The 12604-nt window shown below is 40.1% G+C and overlaps 1 protein-coding gene across 1 annotated transcript in view; it reads left to right on the forward strand.

Moving 5' to 3' along the window:
* The window catches only part of LOC123310440 (carbonic anhydrase-related protein 10), a 105593-nt gene that overhangs the window by 63260 nt on the left and 29729 nt on the right, over positions 1-12604 (forward strand). The window lies entirely within an intron of this gene.

The raw sequence follows: 12604 nt of genomic DNA on the forward strand, positions 1-12604 counted from the left end.
TTCCTCAAGACCGAACGGTTGTGCCGAGATGAATGAAATTGTGAGATCTTTTACTAGAAGAGCTGCTCTTTCAGAATATGTAACTCATGTAGATTTACGATAATTTTTCTAAAAAATAATCCACTGTAAAGTTGACTTCGAAAAATTTCCAAAAAGTTGAGTTCAGTTAAAACTTCCTCAAGATCCAACTGTTGTGCCGCGATGGGTGGAACTCTCAGATTTGTTACAAGAAGAGTTGCTCTTTCAGAATATGTATCACATTCAGATCTACGATAATTTTTCTGGAAGATAAGAGACTCGAAAGTTGACCATCGAAAAATTCCCAGAAAGCTGGGCTCAGTTGAAACTTCTTCAAAACCGAACGGTTTCGCCGTTTATTTTCTGGTGAATATTGTTAGATATCTGGAAGTTTGTTATGAAAATATAGGTTTTCGAATATGCTGAATTTATTTCAAGCAATTTCGTGAGCATTTCCCCCTTCGTTTGATTTTTCATCTCAGAAATTGCATTTTTTCAAAAACTCAAAATTTCAATATGCGATATCTCCTTTTGTATTCGTCTGATCCAATTGGGATTTCCGGTTCCTTGATCAGCGTTGCCTAGGCTTTCCCCCAGCACAAAAACTCGATTTCGAAAATCTCGATTTTTTGGGTCAAAAATGAGCAAGGGGTTGGACCCCCCTGAAATGACCTATTTGCCACTGTGTCTGAAAATCAGGATTCTTCTATTTCTGTCTTAGGATACGGTGTGCATAGAATTTGTTTTGAAGATTCTAGAGAATCAAAAAGTTGATTATTCAATAGAGAATTGCACTCCAGAGAGATCTTCGTAGTCAACTCGAAAATGAAAAGTGGAAAAACAGAAAAAAAAAATTTTTTTCCTAAACAGGTCCAGATATTTGAAATTTTGGTATGAAAATGTAGGTTTTCGAACACTCTGAATCTATCGCGAGCAATTGCGAAAACCTATCTCCCCTGGTTTAAATTTTCATCTTGGAAATCCTTTTTTCAAAAATTCCAAATTTCGCTTGAGAATTCGTCAAGACATTGATATTTTTCATCTCTTCATTACATAGTGACGAATGTTACTAGAAAACGTAATCTGCTTAATTATCAACACTTTATATAGTGAAATTCCCTTCAAAATCAGACATCTGGTTCCGAAGTTATGGAGAGATAAACATACAAACAAAAAAACTAACAAACACACGATATTTTTAATATTAATAGGGATATGAAGATTTTTCGAATTTCAAACATATGTTCCTTTTTCTCATCAACGTTCTCTGTGGTATATTACCAGAAGAAGTCGATATGTCTGGGGTTGGCATGGTCTTAAATCAGATCAACCAAAAGAATACCACATCCATTATCAGGGCCTCGAGCGATCCACTACCGGTCGGTCTGAAACACGCAAAATCCAATATACCTGTTCCAATTCCTTCTCATGATTGGTATGCATATAGTTATACGGAATTGCTATTCATAGAAATTGGTTGAATGTTAATTCGATCGTGTGTATCCCAATATCCGAGCAGATTTCGGTCAGGAGGGTTCGGAACTCAATAGATGCGGGGTGATAAAACTACCATTATTCAATTTCACCAAGGGGAAATATCGATATTAATCTCAGAGGTAATCTATTTCTCCGTTAGAACTCCGTGCCATGATTCTCTTCCCTTAAGAGCCGGTCTCCAGATAGTGTCGAGAAGTTTTACTAGTCTAGGATATGGGCACTGTCTTACCCGATATTGCTATGCGCTTTTTCCCACTGAGAAGTGAGTTTTATGTCACACAAATATTGAGGATTCCAAGAGTCTTGTGTGAAATATGAAAATTTCGATGAAAATATCACGAAAATCTTGTTGTCACATGGATGGATGCGTAAAAGAGCTATTTCATTGAAAAAAAAATTGAAAAATTTATTTTCTTTTGAACAGTGTTAGATATCCGAAAGGTTGGTATGGAAATATCGATTATCGAATACTGTGAATCTATTCCAAGCAATTTCGAAAGCCTATCTCTCTTCGTTTAGATTTCCATCTTGGAAATAGCATCTATCAAATATTGCGAATTTCAATTTGCGATATGTCCTGTTATATTCGTCTGATCCAATTGGGATTTCCGGTTTTTTGATCAGCGTTGCCTAGGCATTCACCCTAGCACAAAGACACCATTTCGAAAATCTCGATTTTTGAGTCAAAAATGAGCAAGTGGTTTGACTCCCCTAAAATGACCTATTTGCTACTCTGTCTGAAAAACGGGAGTTTCTATTACTGTCCTTCAATATGGAGTACACGGAAGTTGTTTTGAAGATTTTAGAAAACCAAACAGTTGATGATTCGATTGAGAATTGCGCTCCAGAGAGCTCTTCGGTGTCAACTCGAAAATGAAAAGTGGAAAGAAAATATTTTCTCCTAAACTCGGTCAGATATTTGGAATTTCGGCATGAAAATATAGGTTTTCGAACACGCTGAATCCATTGCGAGCAATTTCGAAAGCCTATCTCCCTTCGTTCAGATTTTTTTCTCGGAAAAGGCATTTTTCAAAAATTTCAAATTCCACTTGAGAATTAGTCAACACTGAACGGTTACGCCGAGATGAATGAAATTCTCAGATTTGTTACTAGAAGAGTTGCTCTTTCAGAATATGTACCACGTTTAGATCTACAATAATTTTCCCGGAAGATTAATTCCTCGAAAGATGACCTTCGAAAAATTCCCAAAAAATTGGGTTCAGTTAAAACTTCCTCAAGACCGAACGGTTGTGCCGAAATGGATGAAATTCTCAGATTTGTTACTAGAAGAGTTGCTCTTTCAGAATATGTACCACGTTTAGATCTACCATAATTTTCCTGGAAGATAAGTTACTCTAAAGATGACCTTCGAAAAATTCCCAAAAAGTTGGGTTCAGTTAAAACTTCCTCAAGACCGAACGGTTGTGCAGAGATGGATAAAATTCTCAGATTTATTACTAGAAGAGTTGTTCTTTCAGAATATGTTTCACGTTTAGATCTACCATAATTTTCCTGAAAGATAAATTACTCTAAAGATGACCTTCTCGAGCAGCATCGTAGTGTCGCATACGGATGAAAACAGTATCGTTATAAAAAAGAATTCTTCCTCTCTCGGCATTCAAACCTCAGCCATACCTCATCCAGATCCGACGTGAGAGCAAACAGCGCAGCTAAAGTCGTCCTTAAGTGTTTACCGAACGTTCAAACTGCGGCACCAATATACGCATGTAAAAACATATATCGCCTTATCAGGAGGCTCATCTCCCGAAAGTGAAAAGTGCCAACTCCGCTGCCAGCTACCCGCAGTAAGCCTTGATTCATGGCCACCTACATCCGCATCCTGTTGATTTCAATTGGGAAACAGTGGCGGTAAAGCCGGAAGCCGAGAACGTTGCCAGCATCCGAAGATATCCTGGGAGGTTTCTCATGATAACAGCTCAACTCGTAGACTTTGATTGAATGTGGAAAGAAATTTTGACACGAAAAAATCAGAGAGTTATAATCTCCGGTTGATAGGAGATAGCAATTCGGGAAAGATTGAAATTAAATTATTCATATTCAATGATTAAAATATCCCTATCTTCCAGTCTTCAGTTGAAATGATGACAGATATCTGAATCTTTTCCAGCATCAAGTGCAAATGTAACAGATACGAAACAACTAAAATTTATTTCCCCCAGCAATTTCAAATATATGTTCAGACTTCTTTCTTTTACCTGTGATGAGAAATTTGACATTGACACTCTAATTTGACATCTAGCTACAGCGTTAAATCGACATTTGAATTTTCCATAATGTGTATCCAAATGCTGACGTTCTAACTGCCACGCATTGCAGCTTTTTTGCGCCGAGGTGCAAATACGAAATAGCATGTATGTTGACAGAGCCAAACCAATCTCCCCATAACTTCGCAAAACTACTCGGAGGAGGCTTACACAAACATAATCTCCAGACGCAATCCTACATACCTGCAAGTCCCGTCGAAGACGTTACTTATGATACTGGCGAAAACGAAATAACATACGAATGCAAATATTTGAGGCCGTACGTTGTTCGCCTATCAAGATTGTGCATTTATTTACATAATCACAAGAAACTTAACGCTACCAAGGACTCGCCGAGGATCATTTTAAAATGCATACTTCCAAAGGGAGAGGTGCATTTAGGACTGGAATCGAATTTTCATTTTTTTTTCACGCGAGGAGTTCATTTCTAGGAATTCATGGCACACGTCGGGAGTTTTTTTTTGAATAAGTGGAGATTTTACATTGATATGTTAGTTTGATACATTTGAACTACTTCATTATTTCCACAACATATCACGATCCATTTGCTTTGAGCCTTGTAACTATGTCATGTATAGAACAACCAAGAAATTGCTTCATCTTTCATACAAAATAAGAAATAATGGAAAAATGACTCTTTGCTCCTTAGACATATGACGTTTTTTTTTAGTTGGAAAGTCTCCCTTATGCTCAGTAGTTGGTGAAACCAGAATGTTGGTTATTTCAGATGCATCCTCCTTTTGAAGACTTCTCTTTCACTGGAAACGCACCAGATAGGATTTCCATCCTCGTATACGCGTATTATGATCATCCCTTCATTTTTCCTCTAGTGCTCAGTGTCCATATGATAATCCCAAGTTCAAACCATCAACTCGTTCCTGAATAAATGATTATAGCCAGATAGCCTGGTAACTAGATTGGAGCTGCCCGAGAGATCCATTAGCTAAGCCACAAATTAGAGCGATTATAGCAAGAAACTGAAGCTGAATGCTGTCGCTTTGTTAACTCGACAGGTGTTGATCGATCAGCGGCTATGAAGCTTAATACGTTGGTGATATGTGACTTGAGAATTATGCATCAGATTAACGCGGCCACTCACTCCGATTCCCTTGCAAACCTGCAAAGTCCTAGACCTTTCAATAAAAAATGTGTCTTCTTGTTCTGCAAACCAGACCTCCACAGCTTTTATTACCTCTTTTTTGGAAGAAAATTTGCGATCTTTTAAACTTTTTTTCAGTTGAGAAAAGCGATGATAGTCGGATGGAGCTGAATCTGGGGAATAAGGGGGGTGTTCTAGTAATTAAACCCTGAATCACGAATTTTTTGCATGGCAACATGAGATTTGCGTGCAGGGTCGTTGTCCTGCAAAAACGAAACACCTTTGGATGGCACCCAAAAAACTGAATCAAGATTTTTTTCAGTAGATTTTTGGAGACGAAATTTCATAGGTCTTGGAGAACCAGAGTGTCGCCATTCCATCGATTGTTGCTTTGTTTCTGGATCATAGAAATGTAGTCTCATCCATAGTAACAATTCGGTTTAGAAAGTCTACATCGTTTTCAAATCGAGCACAGATCGAACGCGATGCTTCTACCCTTGAACGCTTTTGGTTAACATTCAAACATTTGGGATCCATTTTGCAGCAATTTTCCTCATGTCCAAATTGACGTGACCTATATGATGAACGCGTTCGTTTGAAATATTCGATGCTTCTGATATCCGTTTCAGCCTAATTCGACAGTCTGATAATATCATGTCATGAACTGCATCGATATTTTCGGGGACTGACACAGAAGCTGGCCTTTCCGACCGGTCATCATCTCAATTCAATCAATTTACCTCTTTTGAAGCTCGCATACGAAGGACCATGATCACCAAGGGTATTGAGCATATCTTCGTAAATCTGCTTACCTCTCAACCCTTTTAAATACAGGTAGTTGATGATCGCTCGATACCATAATTTTTCGATTTTCACAATTTCGGTGTAAATCTTCTTTCTTTTAATTCATTGCATGACTCTGGTTTACTTTTTTGACCTCAAACTTCACACTGACACTTCTAATGAGTTATTGTTTGTTCCTATGGTAACGCAATATTTTTTTCATGCATGGAACTGGTGTAGGCTAACTAGATTATTAATACATCCTCGTAAGAGTTTTATATCGTCTTCACATTAGTGTTGATAATGTAGATTCAGTGAACAAGGTATTTGGGGCAGGTTTTGTAATAGTTCTGAGAAGGTCGGTCAATCAGTGCAGGCAGAATTTATAAGAAGACCAGAAGTGAGCTCCTTGGTATAGTTGAGCAAATATTCCAAGAATTTTTCTCTTGCTCAAGACTAGGGGTGTTCTTTGAGAGTCTTGTGCATTCAGACTAAATAGATAGCTGTCCACAGTTCTACACAGTCTACTGTGAACATATCTGGCGAGGAAGTGTTATCCTTGATCTCCTTTTCGTATGATTCTTCATTTCCTCAACAACTCGATGCTCTGGCATCCATCCATCTTCAGGTGCTAGTAAACTTTCTACTGAAGAAAAGGTAACTCATGCCTCTGGCTAAAACAGGTCTTCAAATGACCATTCCCAGAACTCTAAACTATCATACAAATTTAAATCTAACTGCTGTCCTCTTCCTAGTGTAGTCAATTCTGCAACTGTCCAGAGAGAGATGCAATAGTCACTCCTGGTCTCCTCAAAGCCTGACTCCTAACCAGACTTCGATGAAAGATACACGACAGCATGTAGAAACTCGATAATCACTTAACATAACATCGAACCCATAATGGACGATGTTATCATCATCGTAACCACACATTGAATCATAACGATTGAAAGGACCGAGTCGATGATTCGAATCGGTATTTTTCTGCGTAATGGCTTTCCGAGCATGCATTTATCAAAATGATACGGCCTGTCGTCGGCCACTTCCTGCGACGCTAAACGCCGAGGCCATTTGGCCCGGCGGCGGCGGCGTCGGGGCGCCACCGTCCCCCCCCAGCCCTTCGGCGTAATTAATAACAAACAATGCTACAAAGATGGCATCGATACCGGATCGACTCAACTTTCGATATTGTCTACGGAACGGGATCGGGTTTCCCGTGAATTATGGGGCGCTTTCTTTGCCATCAATATCAATTTGCTGGGGTTCGACGCGCGAAAGGCAACCTCTCCGCGAAATGAAAACGGGAGGACCGCGGAAGAATGACGGGGGAGGTTCTCTCGTTTCTATTCCGATCATTCAGATTCGTTTGGCTTCGGGAATTTATTCGATTTGGGCGAGAGCTCGCTCGATGTGGAATAACAGCTATTTAGGCGATGGGGATCTCGAAGTAGATCGCAATAAGGGTGAAAGTACATAGTTGGCTCGTTTTCTGGACAGTTTGAGACGGTAATTCAATGTCACAATTGGTCAGCAATATGTCGAATCTCGTTTACATCAACGACCAACAAATTTTGGGATACCTTGACACATTTTCGAGGTAGATCTAAGAATGCAGCACGATTTAGGTTTCAAACACGTTCAGGTGGCAGAACACTCGAGTTTTGTTAATGATCCTGCTTTTGATCCGAACTAAATACGAGGATGTACGATATCTAGTTAGCCTAGACCAGTTCCATGCATAAAAATAATATTGCGTTACCATAACAACGAACAATAAGTCATCAGAAGTGTCAGTGTGAATTTTGAGATCAAAAAATGAACCAGACTTACGAAATAAATTGAAGGAAAGAAGATGTCCACCGGAATTGTGAAAATCGAAAAATGGGAGAATATGGTGAGTAATAAAATATTTTGACATTGAAATTTTGTTTGGTTCTATAGTAGGCTAAGAACTTAGATACTCGTGTAGAAATTTGACCTTCGGAAAATTCTCTAACATCTACGAACATTTGATTATTCAAATTTCTTCTCAAATTTATAGTTCCCCTCAACTTCTAGTGAACAAATTTATATTTCCACAGCAAACTTCGAAGTGTGTGTGAAAATTTTAATTGGGTGTGAATGAATCGTTGCGGAAAAATTCAAGGGGTGTTTACTTTTCCAAAAATAGTATGGGGGGATTTACGACCCCTTCCTCATCTCTTACACTTTTTTGCGCTAGATGCAAATCGTGGTAGGCGTAGTATCACCATCGGACAATCATTTCGCGACTAAATTTCCGCCAGAAGAGATTGATGTGGCCGAATACATTACCAACAGTCGCGTGGACTTTCAAGGGTCCGAAAATTGTTACCTGCAGAATCGACGACGGGGTAAATGTTGCATGGGGAATATTATCTGTGCGAACAGTGAAATAATCATGAATTCTACGCGGCAGTTTTTCGTTCGAGGATCGTTCCGGAAATAATGGATGAGCTTTTATCGTTCGTGGGATTGATGGATGTATTTTTGGGGGTAGAACAGAGATTTTCGCTGCGGGGGTGGAAGAATTATTCAGAATCTCTATCGAATTACACCTGAGTTTTCGTATTTATCGCATAGAAATCCCTATAAAGACTCTACTTTGTCATATTAACTATGAAAATGACGATGATGTTAATGGGTAATTCTCCTCAATTTGGGTTATCACTGCATATGCGAGTATAAACTGAATAATTATGAGTTTCATTCATGATCCCTTCGAATTCACCGCGGAAACTATTCAAAATCATCCTTCAAATATGGGGTTTTAAAATTTAAATCGCTTTGTGCGGAGTTTACGATTTGGCAACAGCGCATACAAGACAATGAAAAGAACAATGTCCGATCAGCTTGTTTATAAAATAACAGCTGTCGATCTACAAGCGCGTACTTACTGGCGAGCTTCAACTGCAACCGGCCATAAAAATCCCATAAAATTTGACGACCTTCCTCGTTCGTCGCAGACTTCATTGACAGCCATCTTTGTCTATCTCATCAAGATAATGCATTCGTTGTCCTTTATTATCAAGGCATATTTCAGTCGATGTTGCCAGCTTGTGCAATTCTCACAAAACGCTTTAAACTTTAAATACCAATTTTTATATTTCATTTTTAAGTGCTTAAATTTTTTTTTTTTTTGGAAACGGTTGAAATGGTTATTTCAAAATGGGACGTTTCAAAGATATTTAATGAAAAATTTTCGTCAGAAGGACTATTCCTTATTGTAAAGCACAAATCCAAGGCTTAATATGGAAAATATTTCAAGTCACCTGCGGGTTTTCATCGGAATCAACTCAACCAACAAAAATCCATCACACTCGGAAATAATGCAAGAAACATGACGTTCATCCCATCGCTATCCTCATTCCAATTAATCCCCTCCATCTGATGAATTATTGTCTGCCGATTCCATCAATCACGCAAAAGACTATGCCACAATTCGCCATTTCGCTAAAATCAGAATCTGACAGCCGGAAAAATGGAACTTTTCCATTTTATATATCACGATCTTATGAACATAACCCTGAAATAAATCCAGGCTGGCTGCGACCACGGGAACGGAGCAGGCAGGCTAACCCTTTGCATCAGTCAGCTCCCGTCTAGCAGATAATGGGTGTCATTTTTAAAGTTGGCGTATTTCACTCACGCGGTAAGGGTTATCTCCGGTATTTTTCATGCTTCACCTGGGACAATTGCAATGCCAATTAGATCGGTCCTCTTCTTAGGTGCTAGTTCTTAGTAACTCTGCATGAACTCACCATTAGGATGAGGAAGTGCAACTAGCTATTAGCAATATTTCAAGTGAAATTGGACGCCAATTTCAGATGATTATTATTGCATATATTGAGCGAATGAACGGGTGGAACTGCAATAACTTACCTCAACAGGCTTAAGAAGAAACCTAGGCGAATCTCCAATCATCTGGTAGCAGAAAGGGGGTTCCAAAGGAAAGGAAAACAGCCAACTAAGCTTCCTTCTGTACGACCTTCGTGGTTATCGCCTTGCTTATATAGAAGACACAAGGCAAAGTTGCTCAATATCACTTTGGTTCAACCAGACTCTTAGACGACGAGATGCTTTTCATGTCCGCAAAGTATTGCTAGCGACTGGGACACAAAACGCCTCACAAACCCGAGTCAGGCAACCCTATTTATTCATGATTGATTGCTGATTGAACCTCTGATATAATGGCCTATATTTTGAGTGTGGACTGAAATGTCCCATGTAGATTTCTTGATGGAGCGGGAGAAAGCATTTGCGCTATTCGGTAATATGTGAACTTGAACTTGACAAAGTCTGGGGAGTCCCCATTACACTAATTGTCAAATATGGCTGTCAGCCCTGAACAGACGCGATATGAAGACGCGCTTCGGGATAAATTGGAAGTGCAGGTCGGGGTAATTACCAATAACGGAGTGATTTTCACGTTATTTCCGTCGTGGAAGATAGACAAGAAACCGCGACATGGAGTGATCTCCTCCCCTGTCCCCTGGGGATGTTCAGAACCGATTCCTAATTAACCAACTTCTAATTAACCGACTTTCCAGATAGAGATTTCGTTTCTGAGCCGTTTATACCTTTGTCTGCGAGGTGAGATGATTCACTGGCTTAGAACACTTCAAAGCCATTGGATTTCTCTCCTTCGGTTGGGAATTGTTATACTGATTATTCATGATATGATTAGTAGCTTGTTAACGATGTGATATGAACGTTATGAATGCGATCTTGGTTGCTGAGGTTTGAAATGAAGGAAAAAATTAAAGAATTCTCCAAATCAAGGAACAATTTTGTTGTTATACATATTCCTTAACGTAAGGGACCTGTAGCGTTCCTCGAACAACTGAAGAACAGGGGAAGCATCACTTGGAAGACCGGACCTGGTCGAGAGGCCATCCCGGTCAAAAGCGAGATTTGGAACATCATTAATTCCAGTACTGAGGAGATTTCTAACGATGAGAGTGATCCTTCACCAAAACCCACAGAAGATTTTGACGCAGAGATGATATTCTTCAAAGTGCAATTGGAGAACAACTCATATGTACTTATAAGTGATAATTTTTTCTTCGCCAATAAATACCTAATTTGCAGTATAGCCATATCTTAGAGACCACCTGGTAAGTGGCAGGCTCTGAAAAAAAAAATTCGCACATCTACATCACCATGGAGTTACACTGGTGGTCGTGGTTCCACTCAGCTCTTCTATGTGTGACAGGGTAGGGTCACTACGATGCTGAGTGGAAAAGAAGATTGGGAAATGAACATATCAACTCTCAGGAAGAACAATTTTGGACTTACACAGGCAGAAGCATCCGTGGTGAAGCTACCGCTAAATGAGGTTCAGTGGGATCGCTCACGACACTCTGTCTGCATGGGAAAGGACAGGAAAGACATGCAGGGTCTGGGGTCGGAAAAAAGTATGAGTATAGTAATCGAACAGAAAAAAAAACAATTGGTTTCAGTTCTGGAAGGCTCGAATTCGCTGTATCAACCCCGATAACATGATGATTTCAGTTATATCTCAAATAACGATCATATGGATATCGGGAGCGAGAACCAGACCGTCCTGTATAACCCTGTTAAATTCAAGCACGAAAGAAATATTCAGGAAAGCCAAAACCGCCACGTAGACCCCTCATTAATTTAGATTCACGTCGTCGCTTGAACTCCGGACTCGTGGACGCGGCCGGAGTGCACCCAAACAGTGTTAAATATTCCATTACCATTCTCCCGATTGTTTTACACCCAGCATTCGGCCAATTTCCTGACGGTGCAGTTGGGCCCGGTCGTCATGTATCCGTTATCTTGCCCGAAAATCTGCACAACGCGAAATTTCCCCCGCCGATCGTACTCCATTACATCTGAATGCGGTTATCTGGCAGCATCATTGCGGACGAATTATAAAATGGGGGATGGGAACGGGGGTTTTGTGTACTTTTGTTAGTGGCCGTACGTGACGGGGGGGAAAGGTGATTCTTCAACGAAAACGCTTCAATTTCAAAAATTTTCAAGCGTGATGTGATATGGAAGATGATAATGAGGCTTCTGATGCATTGGCTAGTGAAGAGATGTAGTGGATCGTTTTGGGGTTACACCGCAAAGCCTCCTCAAGCTCTTATGAGTGCAAGTATCTAGGAAGACTTTAAGTGGGCTTCAACCTATCATTCATTGCTTTGGATTACAATAGCCAGGCCTTCCTCCACCAGTGTTTTTCCTCTTCCTCACAGAGACCAGACCTGTCTCTCATTATACGAACGTAATGATACGTTTAAATTACATTACGTCACATTGATGTATCCCGTAACCGAGCGTGAATCTACAGAAAGACTCCAAAAACAAAAGTATCGGTGCGATCAAACTTATAATTTCTTAAGGGCTACTTGCGACTGTGTGCCCTCCTGTGACTGAAGGGACCCAACCGCGACCCATAGATCCTTCCACACTCCTGGCATGGATAGTCACCAACCAGATCTGGCCGCCACTGTATTCTTCTCGAGTCTGCATTATAACTGTGGACCAAAGACCTCCACTGTGATATGTCTAACGCAAGTTGTTCCCAGTTATGAATGGCATTAACTGATTTTAGGGATTGATGTAGTGTATCCTTAAACCGCTTATACTGGCCTCTTGGTTTCCGAGCTCCCTCTGTGAACTCACCGTAAAGAGCTATTTTGGGGAGTCTTGTTTCTTGCATCCTCAGAATGTGGCCGCTCCATCTGAGTCGGGCCCTCGTTACTTGAGTCTCAATTGTTATACATCTCCCTCGCTGCAAGACTTCCTCATTTGAAACCTTGTGGAACTATTTGATGTGCATTATTTCTCTCAGATGACGTTGTTGCGTTCGTTCAAGCTGTTTAATATGTCACCTGTAGTGTGTCCAGCTTTCGCTTCCGTAAAGAAGTGT

This window comes from Coccinella septempunctata, chromosome 3 (assembly GCF_907165205.1).
Source record: "Coccinella septempunctata chromosome 3, icCocSept1.1, whole genome shotgun sequence".
NCBI lineage: Eukaryota > Metazoa > Arthropoda > Insecta > Coleoptera > Coccinellidae > Coccinella > Coccinella septempunctata.